This window comes from Agelaius tricolor, unplaced genomic scaffold (assembly GCF_023055355.1).
Source record: "Agelaius tricolor isolate 1412-34295 unplaced genomic scaffold, bAgeTri1.0.p SCAF_5, whole genome shotgun sequence".
Taxonomy (NCBI): Eukaryota; Metazoa; Chordata; class Aves; order Passeriformes; family Icteridae; genus Agelaius; species Agelaius tricolor.
The window spans coordinates 49,775,333-49,797,140 of record NW_027269265.1 but is presented as its reverse complement, the minus strand read 5'-3'; the positions used below and the strand labels follow the sequence as shown (position 1 = coordinate 49,797,140).

General features: G+C 37.1%; 1 protein-coding gene across 15 annotated transcripts in view; it reads right to left on the bottom strand.

The window, feature by feature from the left end:
* The window catches only part of SOX6 (SRY-box transcription factor 6), a 370,607-nt gene that overhangs the window by 304,187 nt on the left and 44,612 nt on the right, over window positions 1-21,808 (bottom strand). For all 15 annotated transcript variants that reach the window (XM_071427882.1, XM_071427878.1, XM_071427887.1 and 12 more), the window contains exon 2: window positions 11,307-11,377. The gene's annotated coding sequence lies outside the window, so the exon portion shown is untranslated. The remainder of the gene's footprint in view (window positions 1-11,306; window positions 11,378-21,808) is intronic.

The following is a 21,808-nucleotide window of genomic DNA, read 5'->3' as shown; positions in this document are numbered from 1 at the left end:
TATAAATACCATTTTCCACAAAATAAAGTTTTAGTTTGCAGCTGGATAAAACACAAAATATTTCTAGACCTTGGAACTTATATTATACTACTTATAGCTATGTTCTGTCAACAGCCCATTTCAATTTAATAAGTTAGCTCTTAATTGCCATTTCTATTTTTTAACTGCAAAAAAAATTATATTTTATTCTTTTTAGTTTTTACTACTGCATTTTTTCACTATAGTCATTAATGGTAATATTGTGAGTATATTACAATGAATGGTCAATAACTTTTCACTGCTATTTTTCAGAATAGAATTCTGAAAATTAGAATTAATGCAACTGGTTAATAGCAGATGGAACTTATTTTGGTGTTCACTTAGTTTTATAGTTCCTTTAAATTTTAATTGAACCAGAGACAATAATTAAAAACAAAAAAAACCTTAATTTTCTTTTTGATATGTTTCTGTTTGATTATGACATTCATTTGTCATAGTCTCAAAATTTATTAAGGCTCCAATGTAATTAACTTACAAAATCTGACCTAAAAAAAAAATCTTAAAACCTGTCACATTTTGAAAGAAATAACATCAAACTACTGCATTCAAGGTAGTGAAAATATTTCTTTGATGAACGCTAAATGCTCTGTTGTGCTAGATGCGAACTGAGTGAACATATCTTACAGAAAAAAACCCCAAATGTTATCCCATAGCTATATAGATGCAATATTCTTTAAAATTGTGATTGGCTGAAGGGAATATTTATACAACTGAAGCCTAATCTGAAAACAAGCCTTTAGCACATACTTATTGAAAAATGCTAAAAAGGGAAGGAACATGTATAATTCCTATAGTAAGTAGAACATGGAGAACCATATACCATTTAAAAGCAGTAAGGTATTTCCTAGTGAGTGTGGGTAGCTTGAGAGTTATTAACATGTCAGTAGTTTAAAATTGCCTCTACTGAATGGTAATACAAGTAGCAGCAGTTGTTACTACAACTACTGTATTTACAATTGTAATAATTGAAAGCAGTGTTACAGCCATTTGTGGTTAATCCCTCTTTTGGGCACTAGAATTTTCCATCCCTTCTATGATTGCAGTTTAAAAAAATAAATAAATTATCAAAGACTGAGAAAGGAAACAAAGATGAAATAAGCTGCTCATAGCCATAAAACCAGGAGCAACCACCACAGGTCAATCTGCCTGGAAACAAGCACTGAATGACCTTGAAGAGCTTGCATTTTCTTAGTTCATGAAAAAATATTATGAAAAATATCCTCTCTCTGCACCCAAACTGGAATGAATTTAAACACCCACCAAGAAGAATGTTTAGGAAAAATATATCAGAGCATGGTACTTACCCCAGAGACTGGAGAGTAGCACTAACTCTCAAAGAGAAACAAGTGCATGGAAGCTGATCCCTCCCATTTTCACCAAGTTACACCACCAAATTAGCCTCCCTCCCATTTGCAGGTGCTGCTCCCCTGAATGCTAATGCCTATCACATGTGCTTACAAGGCAAAGAAAAATCCCCTAAATTTCATTGGGCTGGACAGAGCAATATTTCAAGAAGCAGCTGTTGTTGGTAGCGTTCAAGTTTATTGGCAATCCTTATGAAACTACCCCCAAAACACATACTGTGTCTGATCTCATGTTAAGAAGGCTTTTCTCTAAAGAGTATTGAATCACTTTAATGTAGATTCTAATGCTGCCTTACTCCGCTTTCAAGGTAGCCAGTAAATTCAGCTTTACTACAGTACTATAAAGATGTGAAAGAACTGTAACAGCATCTAAAAATGAGCTGTTGCCACTATACTGTTCAGTTTAGAAAACTCTAAACTGAATACTGATGAAAAATGTTAATGATAGTTTGCTCAGTTGCCAAGAGAAATGAGACAAGACAATTCACTACATTTTTGTTATAAAATGTAAATTATAACATCCTAAAGAATCTGCCACAACTCCAAGAAGGACTAAAAGAAAGATCTAAACAATTTTTTTAAAAGAGCTATCCAGCAGCCATACTTACCTAATCAGTACAATCACAGCAAAGACCTCAGTATTCACAGGATTTTAACTCCTGCAAAGTCCTGTCTATTGCAAGGAAGGACCTCAAAGTATTTAAAGGACTTTGCTGAATTAATGCCTTAATCACATATGTATTATACACCTCTGAGCAGTTTGCATTAGATCACCAATACACACTCAATAGACTGGATAAGATGGGAAATTCAAAATGCTGTAATAGTGTCGGAGGAAGTTTAGGTTGTATATCAGGAAAAGGTTGTTTTCCTGACTTCCAGAGGGTGCCTGGGCACTGGAACAGCTCCCCTGGGAGCACAGCACCAAGCCTGCCAGAGCTCAAGAAGCATTTGGACAATGCTCTCAGGCACATGGTGTGATATTTGTGGGTGTGATTTGTCCTGTGCAGGGCCAGGAGTGGGACTCAATGATCCTTGTGGGTCCTTTCCAACTCAGGATATTCTATGATTCTGTGTGAAATGTCAGAAATGCCCCCTGAGCCTGTGATCCTTTAGCTTTGAGGCAGTGGCTTGTCTCCTTTATCACATCCATGTCTCTGACCCTGAGATTGAAAATGAATACTGTCTTTCTTCAGTAGTGATAATGGAATTATTTTACAGCCCCAGCCCTTCCCCAGACTCTGTAAACTAATTCCACGGCATGACCTCAGTCCTACAACTCACAAATGGCACAGAAGGTACAGAGAAAAGGCAGAAAGGAGAGGCACTGTATCCCCTGGCATCTCTGTGTGGCAGCTGGTGAGACAAAACAAAAAAAAATCAGATCACTGCCTAGAGAGTCTATTGGCAACTCTCAGTTGCATCTGGGAACAATGACCCATCAAAGCTAACTACGCATTGTTAATATCCCTACCTAATCCAGGCAACGGGAAAGAACAGTACAGAGTGCCCTAGCAAATCCTACAACCTTCCAGCTCACTCACATCTTCATTTTCATGGCTCTGGTAAGCATATAAACAGCCATTATTGCAGCAGTGTCCCCAGTGCTGCCATAAACATCATCTGGGGCCAGACTGGGGGTGAGGGTGCGTTCACTGCTGCCAGAAGGTATTTATTCCATATTCTCACAAAATACAGAGAAGCCAAGGAGGCTCCATTTCATGTGTCCACCTCACTGGTCTAAGAAGAAATTAATGTGGTGCAGAACTTCCCTACAGTGATATACTTGGGTCTGGGAAACATGTTTCTGAGGGCTGGATTACGATTTTTGGGATGCAGAATTTTCGAGCTATTGGGTTCTAAGCCTGCACAGTCTTAAGCTTGCAGCTATTGGCATGTTTGACATTTTAAACTATGAAATACCAACCTATTTTGAAATTGTCCAAATCATTAGTTGTGGAATTTTCCTAGCACTTCATGAATACCACTGTTAATTGGGCAATTAACTCGAAACTACAGAATATGCTGTGATGGCATGATATGATATAAGCCATGTAAAAGAAGGAACAGCCAAGCAACTCAGTATGTTGAAAGATATTAATGAAGTGGCAAAATCTGCCAGAAAAATAATAATGGGTGATTTTAACTACCCCAATATTAACTGGTTGAATAACACATCTGTACATGGTTTGGAGAAGCAGCTTATTGATACTATAAATGGCTTCTTTTTGGAGCAGCTCCTTCTGGAGCACAGAGGAGGAGGAGTTCCACTCAGTTATTAATTTGTGTGTGTGTTTGTGTAGAAAGCAAGCATGGGTGTTCTGCTAAGCAACAATGGCCACAGGACAATGAGTTTGAATCTGGATGATGAAGTATTTCAAGTGGTAACCAAATAGTTAATGGCAGGTGGGTGGGTGAGGAAAAACCCATGAACAACAGACATCTCGAAGGGATGGCTGTTTTTGAGGAATGAAGGAGTTTATTCACACACAGAAACAAAACACCAGAATTAAAAAGAGAAGGGAGGAAAATATATTTTTAAAAAAAGGGCTAGGTTAGCATGTTCCTGGGATGAAGTACAAGAATCTATGAGGTCTTAAAAAATAATTCTCTTTGAATGTGTGAACTCTGCCTAAATATTTAAAACAGTGCACAACACTGATTATTGTTATAACTTACTGCTCAATATTGCACAACATCAAACAAAACCATAATGCAAATGGTGGCAATCAAAATGTATAAATTCTGTTTTAAAAATTACAGGAAGAGAAATTATTATTTTTCCATAATTATTCAAGATGACCTGCGAGGAGGACACACATATGTTATCTAATGTACAAATCTGGAATCTGGAATAAGAGCATAAAGGTCTTACAACTTTTTTTAGGAATTTAGCAAAACAGATAATTGAATGTGTGTGGTTATGTTTCCCTCATCATCCTCTAAATGGGGGGGAACTTTTACTTCACTTCCCTTTACTATGCTTAGCTTCAGATTCCTGAGATTTACTCTGATCATTTCAGCAGATCTAACTGATTCAGTAGTTGTGTCCTATCAGTAACCAATTCTTTTTAAAAAATTGTTATATTCCAAACTAGTAAAACATTTGAATAGAAAAGATATACTAAAGTAGGAATTTCCTATACACAGCCAGTTTGCCAGCTACTCTTTCCTTTTCATTCCACTGCCCTACAAGACTTCAGGTCTTCTGCAAGACCATGTGTCAGCTCCTGAAAACAACTTTGAGTGAAGTTTTACACTTTGTGAAATGTTTCATTGGGAAAGGCTCAAGTGAGTGATAAAACTCATGTAACCTGCTTTGTTTTAGCTTTGGAGAATTGGATTAATTACTCCCTGGGGCTTTTTGGATCCTGCAGGGAGCATCTCTGAGACCAAGTTTCAGAGCCAGGATTATATTTACACAATTAAGTGTAGCCTTTGAATATTTAATGATGCACACTACTGAATCCATCACATGCATGTATTAAGAACAGAAGCTGCTCCCACTTACTTCAAATTGATTTTACTCAATGTCTTGTTAATGTGGACACACAAAAATATCAATTCCTCAACACTGTACATGAACTTAAAATACTAAAAGTAACAAATTAACATTTTCAAATTATTTGTATTTTAATTAATAATTAAAGGATTACCAAGAAGAAAAGAAAATTATGGAAAAAATTTTTGAAAGCACTTATTTTTAAAACTGACCTTTATACTTTATCTTATCTTTAATATCCTAAAGTAACATTTTTAATATGGGCTTCACTTTGATCAGCACTTTTTAATTAACTTAAGAAATGTGAGTGTTTTACAGCACAGTCTTTATCAATTTTTTTTTATTTAGCTATTAACAGTTATGTTTTACCTTCAGCAGACCATTATCAGATTCCTATTGAGTCAGGCTTTGGTATATACCAAAGATCTTGATACATCTATCAAGCAGTTAACCTCTTACCCTGCTCTCTCTTGTAACTGTGATTATGATGAATGAGTGGTTAGTTCTAAGCAATTCTGTTTTATGTCAATAAATGAATCAAACAGCCATTGGTATATGGGCATTAGGAAGACAGAGAGAAAATGAAGCTGTCTGGGGACACTTTATAACCCTCTTCCTTGTAAGTAATATGATTTGAAAAGTTAATGCTGACATCAACTGTTGGTATTGTTCATCTCTAGTGTAGAATAAGACATTCTTTGTCCTATTTACGTAAAATGAGAAATACTGTATATAATTTATTACTCACAGCATGGCTTAGAGAAAATTCTCTTTATAGTTTTCCTGAGATGCTGCACTGTAGTTATTAAATTAGCAGAAACTTTGGGTTTGTGATGAACAACCATTTCTTCCAGAAATATTTTGTCTATGTAAATGCCAATCCCTTACTGAAAACTTGTCCAGGTATGGCTTTGTGCAAGTACTTTGCTTCTACATTCTTAATTGGGCTTCTGAACAGAAATCCTTCCTATTCCACTCTCCCGAGCATTGCACACAACTTCAACAGCATATAGAATTGTTTGGATGAGGATTTGCATTTTCTAGCTTAGCGCTTTCGCAAAGGGGTTTTTAGACAGCAGATGGATCTAGTGCATTGCACGGATCTCATCCAGCACACATATGGAGCAGCAGCAGAGAGAGGAAGCCCCGCTTAAACACAGAGCATGACAGCCCTTGGAAAAAGAAAAAGCATTTCTAGCAGCAGCTCCACTAAGCGGTTCAACTTTCACCAGAAAGTAAGCAAAGACAACGCGTGTGGGCCCTGTCTTTGTGCAATGTTTCAGGAGCTGCTTGGATGGTGCTCTTGCCCACACTGGTGTCCTTGTCCCAGTAACTGCTAAAGAGTCTTATAGCCTGAAACCCCTTGGGTTTATGTAAATTAAAACTGTTATTCTGTGTATTTTCTCTTGTGCCATACATTTCTTTCTCCATAAAGAACTGAAGGAGATTTCTGTGCTATGCTAAGTATCAAAATCGCAAAAGTAGCTTAAGTGAATTATTTATTATAGGAAAAACTGTCTAAAATGAATACAATGCTTTCACAATACAAGTATTCTGTGTACCCATTTATTTGTTTACTTATTACCAAGAAACAGCCTGCATGGTCAGCAGAGAAGCAGCCAAAACAATGTCTGCTGCACTAGGAAGGTAAAGGGGAGCTGAGATAGGAGCAGGTTTCTGTGCCAGCATCAGGCAACAGACTTTCCTACCATTAGAACTACAAGTCCCTAGGTGACCTCCCACAACCAAACAGCTTGGGATAAAATCACACAGGGGAGTCCATCAGACATCCCAGTTGGAAGCACAGGCTGGAGAGAGAACTTCAGATACTGAAAAGCAAACGGGATTTTTGGTATTTGAGCTCTGTCCTGTTCTAGCAAAGGAGGGTCTCAGCCACCTTTCCCTCCCCTTGAGTCCTTTCCCCACACCTCCCTCTCTTCAGGTACAGCTACAAAGCTCTGGATGGATGCAACAATGCATCTATCAGATCCTCACTGGCAAATGTATTTGGGCAGCAGGTTTTAGCTGAGGATAAAGAAATGCTTTTCCCACCTCCACTTTCTTTCTACTTAGCTTACTGTCTCTTAAGAACATCTAAAATATGTACATTTAGGAAATTATTCTCAGACAAAAAAATTCTTCAAGGCGGGTGTCTTCTTTTTATTTATTTACACCACATGTTATATACTGGAAATTTGTTTGTTACTAGGAATTTTGTGCGTTGCAACCCTTACATAAAAACAAGATAGGGTTCCACAAGAAATCAATTTTATATTCACCATTTATAAAACAAACCCAGGAAAAAAGAGCTTCAAATTGCTGAGGGTCTAGTTAAATGATGGTTCAACCAGATTATTTTACATTAGCTTGTCACAGTGTCAGCAGGAGAGGATGCAGAAGAGGATAAAGGCCTCTGGTACCTGCAGTACACACATGCCAAAAGGGGTATGGATGCTGCAGCAACAGAGATTCTAGTTAGGCACCACTGTGCTACCTTAATAGGAACTTTGAAACACTCAGCTCTTTGTAGGAAGAGGTATGTGATAAGCTGGCAAACATCTCCCTGACCAAAATGCTGATTAACACCCGGTCTTGTGAAGAGAAAAACGGAGACCAACTTTTTGAGACTTGGGTTCAGTATATTGTTTCTGTGGAAAGCAGAGACCATAAATTTTCCCAAATACATTAACTGTAATCCAGTAGAACATCACTTGTTATCATTTAAACCCATAAGGTAATAGTACCAAAGACATATGTCTTCATGTGCTCCCAATAAGCTGTGCTTTCTTTGACTTGTTATACAAACAGTCACAATTAAATAATTTTCTCCTTTTAACTAAGAAAGACAAAACACAAATCCATTTGGTCACATGCTCCATGGCGTAAATAGAAACAGTCTAAATTAAACAAAAAAAAAAGTATAAATGTTGCCTTAAAATAAGACTGGGGAAAAATATCAAATATTGAGTTTGAAGCAAAGCATGCTTCAGTTAATATGCTGATTAGAGTAAGTGTTTGAAAAGATAAAATTTACCTACCCGTAATGTCAGTTTTGTTGTGTCATAACATGTGTGCATGTGTGTGTTCCCTAAGTGTTTCTGGTTCTGTTCTCAAACCTTCTTAGAATTAAAATCCTGTTGTTTGTTTTCAAAGAAATTTGATTTCATTACCAAATAAAATTATACTTTTGCCATGCTTTCAACACAGGTTTTTCACTATAGAGCTCAAGACACTGAAGTTTCATGGGCTTTAACACCCCCTCATTTCAGGTTTTATTTCTCTCACTCTGTCTGTGTTTTCACATTGTAGCCAAGCCACAATAAAATGTTTACACAGAAACTGAACTGCTAGTAACAAGATGTATCTAACTGCTGATGTACAAGCAAAATTGGGTTTAAATGCTGTGTTATTAAATGATATTTATTTTGCCATTTATATCTTTAAATAACTATTGCAGTTTACTACTGGACAAACCTACTTGAGAAGAACAATTAAATAAATTAAACCACGTTAAAACCACATTCTTGAAAAAAAGGTAACCTTTAGTTAGGACAATTACACTGTGGGCATAAAACAAAAGCACAAATGTCACATTTTCCATGAAATTTACTTTTGTATGAATCATCAATCCTGTTTTCCCCTGAACAAAACTAGCCAAATATGACCAAAAATCCCAAAGTTGCCTGAACTGGATGATCCAAGTAATTACATGTTACAGCAGAATGCATCTATGACAAAACTTTCAAAAATTTGAGGAAAAAATTATTATAGCCCCTGGTTGAAATAGCTTTGGTATAGACCTATAGCAGCATTTAGCTGATCTTGCTCTATTCCCTTAAAAAAATCTGCAGAGTTTCAAAGATCAATCTTCCCAGCACTGATCTGCACTCCTTCCCTTTGGAGTACAGATCAAACAAACATGCCATGAAAACATGCCCAAATATTACAGCATAACATGAAAAAAGGTATACACTTCTCATTTGCATTTTTTAAATACTGCTTAGAATTTATTCTCAAAACCCCTTATACAAGCAAACTTCTTGTCTTCCACACCAGCCCCCAAAGCTCCCACCTCCTCCTTTGCTTAGGGCTGTTTGCTCAGCCTCAGGCCCTGATCCTGAGTCCATCAGCTTCCGTGGTCAGCTCACATGCATAAGTATTTATTATTATAGTATATTGCAGAAATCAAATCTTGAAATGGAAAGGTACCTCAGGTCACAACCTGTCCTATTAGTCTATTTTATCAGTCTCATTTGTGACATTGTGCATAGTCCTGTTGCTGCATAATAAGAATCTGTATCTGCCTAAATCATGTACAGAGTATTTGTAAGTTTGGAGAGGTACAATAAGAGATGATTTAAGATCTAAGCCTGTATTACTGCAGAAGCTGTACTTCAATGTTTTTCTCAGTATGTGAGGAACACAGGGCTGAATCCATCAGTTGTACCTCCTACATTTCATTTTATTTTCAGTTTATGTGAACTTAAGGTTAGCATATGTTTCTAGATATATAGTGCTAAACACTAGAATGAGTCATTTAAGCAGAGAAGAACAGTCAGCACGGTGTTGGCTTCTCCCCCAATTGCTGTCACTGTGACTGAGGTCTGGGCTGCAGAGGACACCAGTGACAGGCCAGGCTGTGGCTCATCCTTTCATGCAGCCATCACCTCAGCTTCGATGCTCAGGCTGCTGAACCAGGGCCCAGCTCTCATGGCCACAATATGGGCTCAGCTGTGCTAACAGCCTTCCCTGCAACAGCCAGTGTGCAGGGGCGGCATCAAAGCAGCCCATACCTCTCCTGGAAGTTTAGGTACTTACTGGATTGACCTAAACACAAGGATGGTTTTCAAAGTACTTTTTACATCACTTTACTGCAGCTCTTCCTTGATGTCAGTCGAGAAGAGCAGGACTCAGACCAGCAGCCCAAAATATAATTACTAAAGCCCTTTCTATGTTTGTAATACTATATGAACATGAACTGAACAGTACTTAAAACTTCTCACCCAATTAGCTTGGTACACAAAAATTTCACCATGAAACTATGACTGGATTTGTTCTTTGGAAATATTCCTTTTCCTTGGAAAGTGTGCTCTACATTGAGGTATAAAGAGCTACTCTTTTTATAGATTAATATATTACTACTTCCATTTGTAAAAGAGAAAAATGAAGAAAAGAAACTGATTGCTTAAAAAAAATAAGCAGTAGCAAAGCCAGAAAGAATATAACAAATTCCTCACTCTCAATTCAGTAATCACTTTATATTGCCTTCTCAGAACTATTTTTCAATGGTAATACTTGGTTTTAAACTGTTTATCTTATTTGATAATATTTTCTTTATCTCTGACTGAGAATGTTCATTTAAAAAATGCTGACCTGTAAATGAAGGAAAGTGCAAATAGAATAGCAAAACCATATGTGAAAATGAACATTTGTAAAGAGGAAGGGTTAGTACAAATTGAACACATTTCCATATTGAGAGGAGAACCAGCCATATTTTTTCCCTGATGAATGCAGTTTTGTGAACATCTTTTCCCACAAATGATTGAATAAATATTTATTCATAAACTATATTTGTGACTTAAGAGGACAAGCTGCATAGATTGCTTTTATTTATACTACATCATACATGAGGTATTGCAATAATTTATATCATGTCAAGTCTAGGGCCCATTAGATTTTGCTTATTATACTTGACTAAAGCTGAGGACCATCCAAAACAGCAATTCTGAAAGCTTTCTATTTGTTTCATGAATAACTATCTTCCTCCTGATCCTCTCCTCTGGCTTTCCCTTTCTCAAAGCATTTCTGTTTAGGTGTAGCCCCATTTGATGTATCTGAACTTGGCCATACTCTGAAATACGTTCCTGAGCTGTGGCCTCAATGACCATGATTTTGCTGAAATCATAAAGGCCAGATTTCTCCAAGGGATACAAAAATGTGTTCCTAGTTCAGCAGATGCTGATCATCCTAGTGTTTCCTCAATAACACCTCACAGCATTTCCCCTAAAAGTCCTGTCTGTCTTGAGTTACAGCCCCAGTTCTTTTCTAGAAATGATTTTCATTGCAAAAACATGATGCAGTGGTGTCGTTGGCAAGTGCTACCATTGATGTGTTACTGTAAGCTTTTCTCCCACCATTGTTATTATTACAAAAACCAAAACAAAGCTTGAAATAATAATATTTACTGTTAATTCAGTATTTGTAGCTCCTCTGAATAGCAGAAGCATAAGTTGGTAGCAAAAAGAAATCTACCAAAAGTTTAAAAGTAGTGACGTCAAACTCTTGCTAAATGAACATGCTAAAACTGCAATACAACAGTGACATTTCAAAATTTCTTCCATTCCCCATGTCAAAAGAGTACTAGAAAGATGCACATAACAAGGAAAAGAATAAATACTTACAAATACACAAGAAAATCAGCCCCAGCTCCCAGAAATCACTGGTAAGTTGCTTTTGAATTCATGAAACTGACCTGAAAATATAAAAGAAAAAAAAAAAAAGCTTAAATAAAAGAAAGCCCAGAACTGATAAGTGTTACTTTTTTATTGTTATAAAATAGTTACGATTTTTAGCCATGAACCAAATGAAACAGAACACAAGCCTGTTGTCACACTTTCAGCCAAGTAATTTACCCAGAATTTGTTTCCAGGAAGCCAATACCAAGAGAAACAATTATTTCATTGTTCTGCATCTCACACCATAGCAACCCAGTCTATTATGGCTTCTAAGAACTGTCATAAATGCAAGCATGGTTATCTTTTAATAAGGAAAATAACTGTGAGGGGGTTTCTGGCTTGGAGATTTTTCTTTTTTTATGTTCTCAAGTGTTACAGAACACATTACTTTTTTTTTTTAATTTAAGTAGTTTGTTAACAGCATTTTGCAGCTTACCTGGTGTAAATTATTGTTTAGGTCATTTAATTGGAGCCCATCTAAGGCAAAACTTATACAAAGAAGAAAGACTAACGATTTTGTTCTCTTATGGTCTAGATTCCCGTTAGAAGCTTAGCCTAAGTACAATGCAGTCACTATAAGGCATGATTAAATCCAACATTCTTTTTCCTGCATACCCCTCAGTTCTAGTTGGAAAGGTAACAGATGCAACTCAAACCCACAGAGCTCGCCTTATAAAATTCTTTAACTAGCACAATGACTCACTTTATGCCTCTAAATATCCATGGTTTCCTCTCTCCAGAACCCCCATGCATTAGAAGGTAGTTCAGTAGTTTATTTTTATTGTTTGGTCTACATACAGCACATTTTTAGTTCTTAGCAAAACAAAGAAACTTTGTTGCACAGCCCTTGTTTTCTTTCCAAAATGTGAGGATGGATATGGGTAACATTAAACTGAAAATAGTAATGGAGCCTGGGCAACTAGTTTAGGTCAAAACCTTTTTGTTCTCTGGGAGCTATCTGATTAATTTGCAGTTCATAAAACAGTGGGTGTAAGCTCAGTTTAAAAACATGTAACTATATTTAAAGATGAAATTGTCATTTTTCTTAGCCCCCAGTAATCTTTAAGAAACACCTTCCCACAACATTTCTGTATCCTAAAGTGCACCAGCCAGTACTGCACAGTGCCTAGAGACAAGGAGAGAATACCAAACTTATCTTGATGCAGAATATCCTCCTTATTTCATACACCCACCCTGAAGTGCATATTATTCATTCCAACCAAGCCCTCCCCCATCCTGAAAGTACACATTTAATTGTGTCTTCTCTCCTGTAATACCAACAGAGAGTCAACAAATCTCATTTGCTCTATCAATGCAGTGTTGTTATTATATATTTTAAAAGCAAGTCTGAATCTCATTATCAGCTGATTTATGCCATTAGTGTGCTTTGGAGCCACCAATTAAACAAGGACAGTGGTTCATAAGGTCAGAGTTAATTAATCTGAAAGTATAAATACACTTTAATGCACACCACCTCATGTTGAGAATTTAGGAACAAAGCACCAAACCTTTATTCTGGGCAAGCAATTAGGGGAAAAGGTTAAACATACAAAATTTTAAACTTAGCTTTAGCACTCTGGTAATCTACCAGGGGAAAAGTTCAGTTTGGTAAAAAATCCTGCAGAACAATAGGCATGTGAAGCCTTAATTCTTACAGTGTAAGTGAGGGAGAAGGCAGAAGAGGGCTGGCTGAACCCAGTGATCCCAAGCCAATGAAGGCTTGTGGCTCAGATAACACCTCAGAACTGTGAATCAGCTGCAGGCTTACCTATTGTGGAGCTGGGCAGGGTGGGGGAAAAAAGCCCAACCCTGCAAGACCTGGTCTGTTCAAAATGGACTCATCAGAGCTGAGGTATCTGTTGCATTCAGCAGCCTGTACAAAACCAACTTTTCCTTCAACCACTTTCCCTTAAAAAATTTAATAAAATAGTGCAGTCCAGGAAGGGTTCAGTAACACTCATGGTCTACCAACACAAGCAGAGTGCAAGGAAAATGCTGAAAACAGGCTAATCTGCCAGAAAGTTATTCACAGTGACATTTCAGGTATGAGGTATATAGAGTTTACATGGAAGAAAATACCTTTTCCTTACTGCCTGGACTCATTTTACCTTGCACAGTTCTCTGCCCAAAAGAAAGAAAATATAGCTAACACATGGACACATGAACCATATGACCTAATTAGACTGAGTGGTCGTGAACTACTTTTTCTTCTCTTACACCTGTATTCCTCTCTTCTATAGTTGTCATCACTTTTATTATTTTTAGATGTCCAAGTACTTTTTCTTAAACTGAAAATAAACCCTAGTTTCTTATCCACATAGAAAAGAAGAAAATAAAACAAAGAAAACTTTTTTGTCCATCAAATACTAACATCACAACATTAATAAAAAATTATTCTATTAGCTCAAACCATTTACGTTTTCACTTAAAAAGTCTCAAGTTGAATTCCAAGTGACCACACAGGTGAAGACCTCTTGCATAAACATATACAAGGAGAAAATTGTCTTAAAAGTATTCTGTAGTTTTGTTTGATACAAATCCCACCAGAAATTTCACTCAGATATTTTGCAGTTGAAATGCTTTCAAAAGATTCTGAATACCTGCAATTTCTGCATGTTTAGAAGATTGCTACCATCCTTATAAAAGACTTGTCCTCCCAATGCCAATATGAAAGGGGGGAATAAAGCTGTAAGAGCAACTTACACTCTGATTTCGGGCACCTTTGCTAAAGAATTAGTAAAGGTAACTACTTCTCATTGACCTAAGAATAATACACAGCCATCCAACAATTTAACAGAATCCTTCTAAATAACTCCATTTTCAAATAGCTAAGCTTTGGCTTGTGTTGCAAGCACATATTGACACCAACACTGGACATAAAATGGATTATGAACATCACTAAAGACAGGAGGAACCTGTTTACCCTATGAGTTAGGAACCAAAGAAAATTCCATAAAAAGCCAAATATCAGTTATAAAATAGTCATCTTTTCACCATTAATAATTCCTATAGGTCTCGGTCTTCAGAAAAAAAATTCATCAGTTTTGAAAAGGAGAAAAAAAACTATAAAAAAATCCTTAATTAGAATATTCTGATTCTTCTAAGATAGAGCCTCTACAGGTAGCCTGCATTTTCTGTGCACAGTCACCAGTGAGCATGAAGGAAGCCTGGAAGCAAAAAATGGAAGCAGTCATTTAGTAAAAAGCATGGCATCATGTTATATCATTTGAGAATGTGGCCTATCATTGTGGGCTGCTGGGACTAGAATATGTATCATTTAAAAACTGTTAAAAAACTATTTTCAGAATTATAGCATAATTTGAAATGAGAAAACGGAGTAATATAGAAATGAAGCTACACATTTAGGGCCTGAATCACACAGCAATTTCACACCCTTATATGTGCAATATTTCACAATAAAAGCATCATTAATGATGTGTGTCTAGACACAATCACAAAAATGAAGGAGGCAGTAGGCTGATTGTAATGAAAACCTTTGAACTGGATTTCTAAAAAATCTTCCTTTATTCAGGTAAAGGATACTTATTCAAGATGGTTCAATGAAAAATGTTTTACTTACACACAGAGTATTCTTCATACGTGATCATTTTGAAACAGGAAAGCAAATGCAGTAATTAACCACTACCAGCATATTCCTGCTAGCTTCCCTTTGTTTCACCCCTGTTCAAACACTCAGGGATTGTATTTTATGCCTTTGCTGGCTTCTTTCTCAAAATCTTTAAAGCTTTGCTCTTCTTCATTCTTTGCACAGCCAAAAAAGAAAAAAAAAAAAAGAAAAAAACAACCAAACCAATAAGCAAACAAAAAAACCAAAAAGCCCAACCAAATCTAAGTAACTACAACATTGTTTCCCTATCACTCTGCATTTTAAAGTAGTCCCTCTGCAGTGATTTTCATTTGGATTTTTGTACTGCCTAACAGAGATTGCAGTCAACCGATCCATGAAAGAAGGAATCAGAGCACACCACCTGTTCCACAAGTGGTCATTTTAAAACACACGTTGCATCACAGGGAGGTAAGAGCCACACCACAGCATATACAGTGGGAAAATTGCTCTCCAAAACTCTGAACTCAGCTGCTGCTTTTGTTAGAGGTTTTCTGCTCAACCTTCATCAGAAGTTGCCTTGTGCTTCTCAGTTCCTAATACACAAAAGGGAGCTCTGTAGCAGTGGTGCTTTACAATTCCACACCCCAGAAGCTGTGATGTCATTATTACAGAAATGAGGCTCAAAAGAAGTACCTAAAATAGGCTTCATCTCCACAGCTTTGCAGGGAGATATGAGCTCACTCTGCCCACACTTGGAGATGACTGGCCACAAACCCACTCTAATCCAGTTTAGCTCTGGTTAGCACTTACGTAAACTACTACATGACTTCCAGTTTAGAGCAACCTCACATCTGCCTACAAAAAACATGTCAACAAACACATACAGTGATGGTGTTTCTGTAAACTACCTCTTTAAAAAAGGAACCCCATAAACATCACCACTTTTGCCAAACTCCACAGACAGTGGTTCCCTGTCTTTCCCAAAAGGGTGTCACTCAGTAGTGGCACATTACCTGGCAGTGTTACATTATATAATTGGCTATAAAAGCTCCTTATCATCTCTTCTTTAAAAAATAATTGTGTTATTGTGTAAATGTATTCAACAGGCAATTCAGGAAGGTTTCTCTGCTGTCTGCTTGCAGATCTGTAAAGCATCCAATCATTACAGGACATGAGTATAGAATACAAAATATATGTAGTATCACTTCATAACGTAGCATCAGCTACGTTGTGAAGCCTAAAAAGGATTTTCACAAAAAAAAAGTATTGCATATCTCCAACAACTAATTTAAATGTATTATTACATCTACCACTAAAATTACACTTGAAAACACCAAAAACATCTAATTCACCGTGCACATGAAAGCAATACCTAAATATGCATTTATTGCTTCATATAAAAGGCAGGGTGCTAGCATTCCAGATCTGATAAGCTGTGTGTGCATACTTTCGAGCAGATAAGAACCACAAGACATACACCACGCTGCTTGGAAGGCCGAGGGGAGAGGAGGAACTCCAGTTATAACTCATCAGCTGCAGACAGCACAAGCCTCCTCTGTTGCCCGGGGAAAGGTGGTAAACGCTGCTGGCTGCCTGCTCCCACATCAAGGGACTCAAATTTCCCTGGAGTTCCTGCACCAGCCCACTGCCACTCACACGGTGTGCTGGGACACAAAAAGCACCTCTGAACTCCCGGTGAGCTGCACGGCGTTTTCACAGCCACAGGCTGGGGCGTTCCTGATCCATAGGACTGCACGAAAGGAAACAGAGGGAGCTTTCACAACAGGCCTGTTTCTGTAGCATTTCCAGGTGCCCATCCATGTGCTGAAGGCACTGCCAGGTCAATTAAGCCCTGACTGAAAAGTCACAGCGTTACAAGCCCCAAGAAATATGAGCGGGATTCCAAACATAAGAAACCCTTGGTGTTACAAGGATGGTGCTGTTGGAAGGATGCAACAAGTACAGAGAGAGCTTTACAGCTGATCCAAACTGCACTTCCAGTTACCCTCTACACCTGGAGAAGCTGTGGGCTGCAGATGACAGGGCTTGGAAGTGACATCCAGGGTCACTCTGCAGAGACACTTTAGTCACACCCCTGTGGAACTCAGGCAAAGACCGAAAGGATGGTGTTGGCATTGACCTGCATTATAATATTTGGCTTTTTTTTTCCTCTCTCTCTCTCTCCTCCCCTGGGCCTCAACTATCCTCTCACCAGGTGGAATGATATCTTTTTAATCTCTTCCTATGTGTGTAGCGGGGCTTGCAACAACAGCAGGGTCTCCTGGCACGACTGTAATCCAGTCTCATAAGGGATCTCTGGATGCAACTTTAACACAAAATAATAACATTTTGGTTCATTATATAATACTACCTTTATGCAACAATACACATACCAGGAGCTGTTAGCTTACTACTTGGATGTAATTTTTCTCGCCAAATTGTACTAAAATTAACAATACTTTCAGGAGTTTTTGGCTCCAGTTATCTTTTGAATACATAATGTGTCAGGTTCCCTTCCCTTTCATATGCAGACCAATGTTTAAAATTATTTTGCTGAAGAATTGACTTACTATGTTTAAAAGAGGGTATGCTTTTTCAGCTCAGTCATATGACTGAAAACAACAGTCATACTCTTTATTTTATAAAGAGTAAAAAATATTATTCAAACTGTAATTCACCATGCAGTTAATTCTCTTTAATTAGCTTCCTGAGCTCTGGATTGGACCAAACTGAAATTCAGTTACACAACAGAATGGAATTGCATTGATTTGTGATGCAAATCAACTGTCTATATTTACAGGTATCTATTTATCCTCTATTTTTTGTATCTATTACCTACACATATTTTTTATATTTTATATATAACTGGTGACCTCTTCTGAGCAAAACAAAAAAGGTCTTTCTGGAAAGGAAAATAAAAACAAATTCTGTGACTGCATTTTCCTTGCCTGACAAAGCATCAAGAATTATGCAGAGTTGAGAACATGTAGAGCTGAAACTTAGATAACTAGGGAGGCTTTGAGTTACTTAGCATCCCTCAGTGCCTGACGCTGTCTCGCTCAGGCCACACAAAGAGTTTAGGATAAATCTTCATCAGGTTCTTTCACTGCACTTTGACTTAACCACCTACTCAACTGTGCTTGTGCTACATTTACCAGATGCAAACTCCTTGGTACAATTTTTTTTTATAGTGTAACACCTACATATGCATAGACAAGGCTTGGAATAGTAACAGGAAACTAAAACCCTTGAGCAAAGATATATTATATATATCTACATATATGAGAGGGGCAGGGGGAGTGGTAATTCTGAAAGCCCAGTTTTGCCATTTTACAAGAGTTAAAAATGGTAAGATAGCTGAAATGTTGAGCTGATATTTTAGAGATATCAACAATAATACTAGTGCATGGGAGCACATCACCATATTTAAAATTCCAGCATAATTATCCCATATAGCACGTGGATTTGATGTTTCCCTGACAATTGGAGGTTCAACCTGCCCTGACTGTGGTGTACTTAAACAACAACAGCAACAAAAAAATAGAGATTTTTGGTTTCAATTAAATTTAAAAAAAAAGTAGGAAAACAGAATAGAAAAAGGGAAAAGGGAAAAGCAGATGTCAGCTGCACACAAACTTACAATTTTTCTGACACATCTATTTTGTAATATTACAATATCGTTGTGCCATTTGTTCCCATTGAAATTAATATTAATCCAGACAAAATATTGGGGCTCTCTTTTGGAGAGTCCCATGTAACTGAAGCTAAGTGTTTTCAAAGCTAGTTAAGTAGGACATAAAAATCAATTAGAAGGCCTTAAGAATGTCTGCCTTCAGGTCTACTTCCCTGGATTCCCTGAGGGACAAAACCTCCTTACTACATATCTTCCCTGAAACCCTGAAACATAATAATTATAGCTAAAATCTGTTTTTTCCAGTTAGTCGTACTCTAACTTCCCCTCTCAGCTCCCATTTTTGAAATTCATTTATCCTGACACTATAATCAGAGAAAAGGAAATCCAGGTGCTCTATTGCACTTTATAAAAATAAGTAAATAAAATGTCTTTCTTCCAGGATCCACTCAGTTAGGATCCCACCTTACAGGTGCATCCTCTGTGGGAAAACTGTTCCCAAGTATGTGGGCACAGAGTGCCCCAGCAAGGATATTGCTTTGTATTCTGCCCAAAGGACCCTTCTATTTGTCATTATCTACAATTATCAGCCCTGAAGATAATTAACTCTTGCCTGCTGGACAAATAGATCACACCAAAAAAACATATGAATCACATGACCTTATCAAGTCCTCAAAATAAAAAGCTTCTGGCATCCTTTCAGTGTCTCCTAAAGGATGACTACTTGATTAGTTAAAAAAGCAAAAAAAAATTGTGCTAATTAAGGGAAGAGTGCAACTTGAAAGAGAAATTTGCCTTCAATGGTAAAACTATCAGTTTGGCAACATTACACCTTTTGGAGACTTTACCCGGTGTAGCCCCAGTTTCCTTGGATTTTTTACTTACGACATCTCTGTCAAAATCTGAATTGAAATTTTTGACAAATACTTGTTGCCTATCATCTAAAGATTTGGACTTCCTATTTTTTCTGCAAAATTCACCTCTGCAAGATATTTTGAAACCAGAACTATGTTCACCACAGATATAAATTCTTGCAGGCAACACTGCCCATCAAAAAAATTAAATTAGGACCCTTTACTCCAATTTAAGCACAGTCCTGGATATTGAAGTCAAAGAGGTAAAAATGCTAAATCTCTATTTTCTATCAGTCCAAAAAGATGGGTGTTTTGTTCATTGCCTGGTTTTTGTACTGTTTATAGGACTCACACATTAGTAAACTCTGAGTCAGAGTTATCCTGCGCTTTAGGACAGAATGTCCCAAGCCACAAATTTAAAGGCAGGTTTGGGGGAAAGGTTGAGTTTCTCATGTGCTGAAAATTATTTAGATAGTCATAGCCTCTTCAGATAGTCATATAAAACCATATCTCCAGGCATTTACCAGCATTGCTTGACATCTCTGAGCCCCAGGCTATCTGCACCTGCCCTCAGCAAGATACTGACAGGCAGCAATGAAAAGCTGATGGCTAGAGGGGTGGTTAGTAGGTGTTCTGCATGTGATATTTCAAAAATGTAAGTGGAATACTGATCTTACTTTAAAAAAAAAAAAAAAAAGAAAAAGAAAAAAAAATTCGCAATCAAGAAGTTGGCAAACCTAAAAGTTTCACCAAATTAACTCATCAGCCTGACATGTCTCATTACAAGATCTTATCACTGCCTTAACTAAACAAAAGAAAGGAAGGAAGAAAAGAAAAATATACAGAGAATAACTTATATTTCTCTAAAAAGAAGGTTCTGTAGGAAGCACTTGTGCTATATGAAGCTGCTATAGAATTTTAGGGTGGTTTTATCCATTTTCTTTTTAACAAGCACCAGAGTGAACATTGGAGCAACATCCACCAGAAATCATTAGAGCACAAGTTATAACTAATCCCTGGCAGCCATAAAGTATGTAGGTTGTCTTCTTTTTTATTCTTTATTATTATTGTAAAATTTTCTAGTTCTCTATTTTACTTTAACTCAACGCATTTTGCTTCTTTGAGCTATAAATTTCTCTTTTTCCAGGTGACCCTGTCTTCTTTTTCTGGTAGTTGAACCCACTGGAATGCACTGCAAAGTTAACTACTTATACATAGGTAAAGTTAAAAGAAAAATTTCTGGGACATCAAGAAAAGAGAAAATGTTGAAATCGCACTTTCAAGAACCAAGATCATGTTCTCAGATGATCTCTCTGACTTTTAATCCTTATTCTTCTCTTCCTTATTCTCCTTTTTCTTCATTAAAGAAACTATAAAAGTGCCAGTTGGAGTTCCAATGGTCACATTTACACTTTCAGTTATTTTATTGCTGACTGCTCCTTGATTCCAAATAACTTAATCCACTTTTTTTTCCAACTAAGGGCATCAGGGTGATGCTGCAGGTCACGGTTATGTCCAAGATCCCATTGTTCTCATTGCTGTGTAAATTGCCACAGAGAGACTGAAAAGCCTGCAGTTCTCAGAAGACAGGGATTTTCAAAATGCCAGCAAACACACTATGCAGTGTGAATATATTATGGTCCCTCAAAGAACCATAGCAAACCCTAGGAATTCCTCCAAATTCACAGGGAAGTGTGCCTATTTTGGGGACACAGGGTTAAAACCTTCCCATACATGTTTTATCACAGAACAACAAATATTTTAATGGACCTGGGATTTTGCCCTTTATTCTTTCATCCCAAAGAGGTAATTAACCTCTTAGAAATTTCTAAAACCTGACTGAATTATAATTACCTGGCAATTCACCTCAAAGTCAGAAATTACTATGGCAAATCACCACAAGAATATATTTTGCACCTTTATAACACTTCCTAAAGAAATTTTAAAGTACCTTACAAGATAAATATTTGAAAATACTAGAGTTGGATGACATTCTCCTCTGCACAGAGTGCCAACATAAAGTTTGTGGAACTTTCAAGCCATAATTTGAAGACCTAGGAACACATTTCTAATTCTGGTGCATGATAGTTGGTGAAATAACAAGTCAGCTCCTTGAAAATCAGAGAATAAGATTCTACTTAATGAGACGAGAAACAACAGAATCCCAGTCTAAGCCACGTAGAACTGCAAAACTCAGTAAAAATACCATTAAAATATTTTAAAAGTTTTAAGTTTAAAAAAATTACATTATTCTCAAAAGTCAGATCAACCCTCTGTGTAACCGTGCTGACTCTGATTCCGAGATTAACTCATCACAAGTTGCTGAAGTGCACGTACAAAAATTAACAGACAATTATATAAAAAATTCTGCAAGGTGGCTCAATGCCAACAAGAC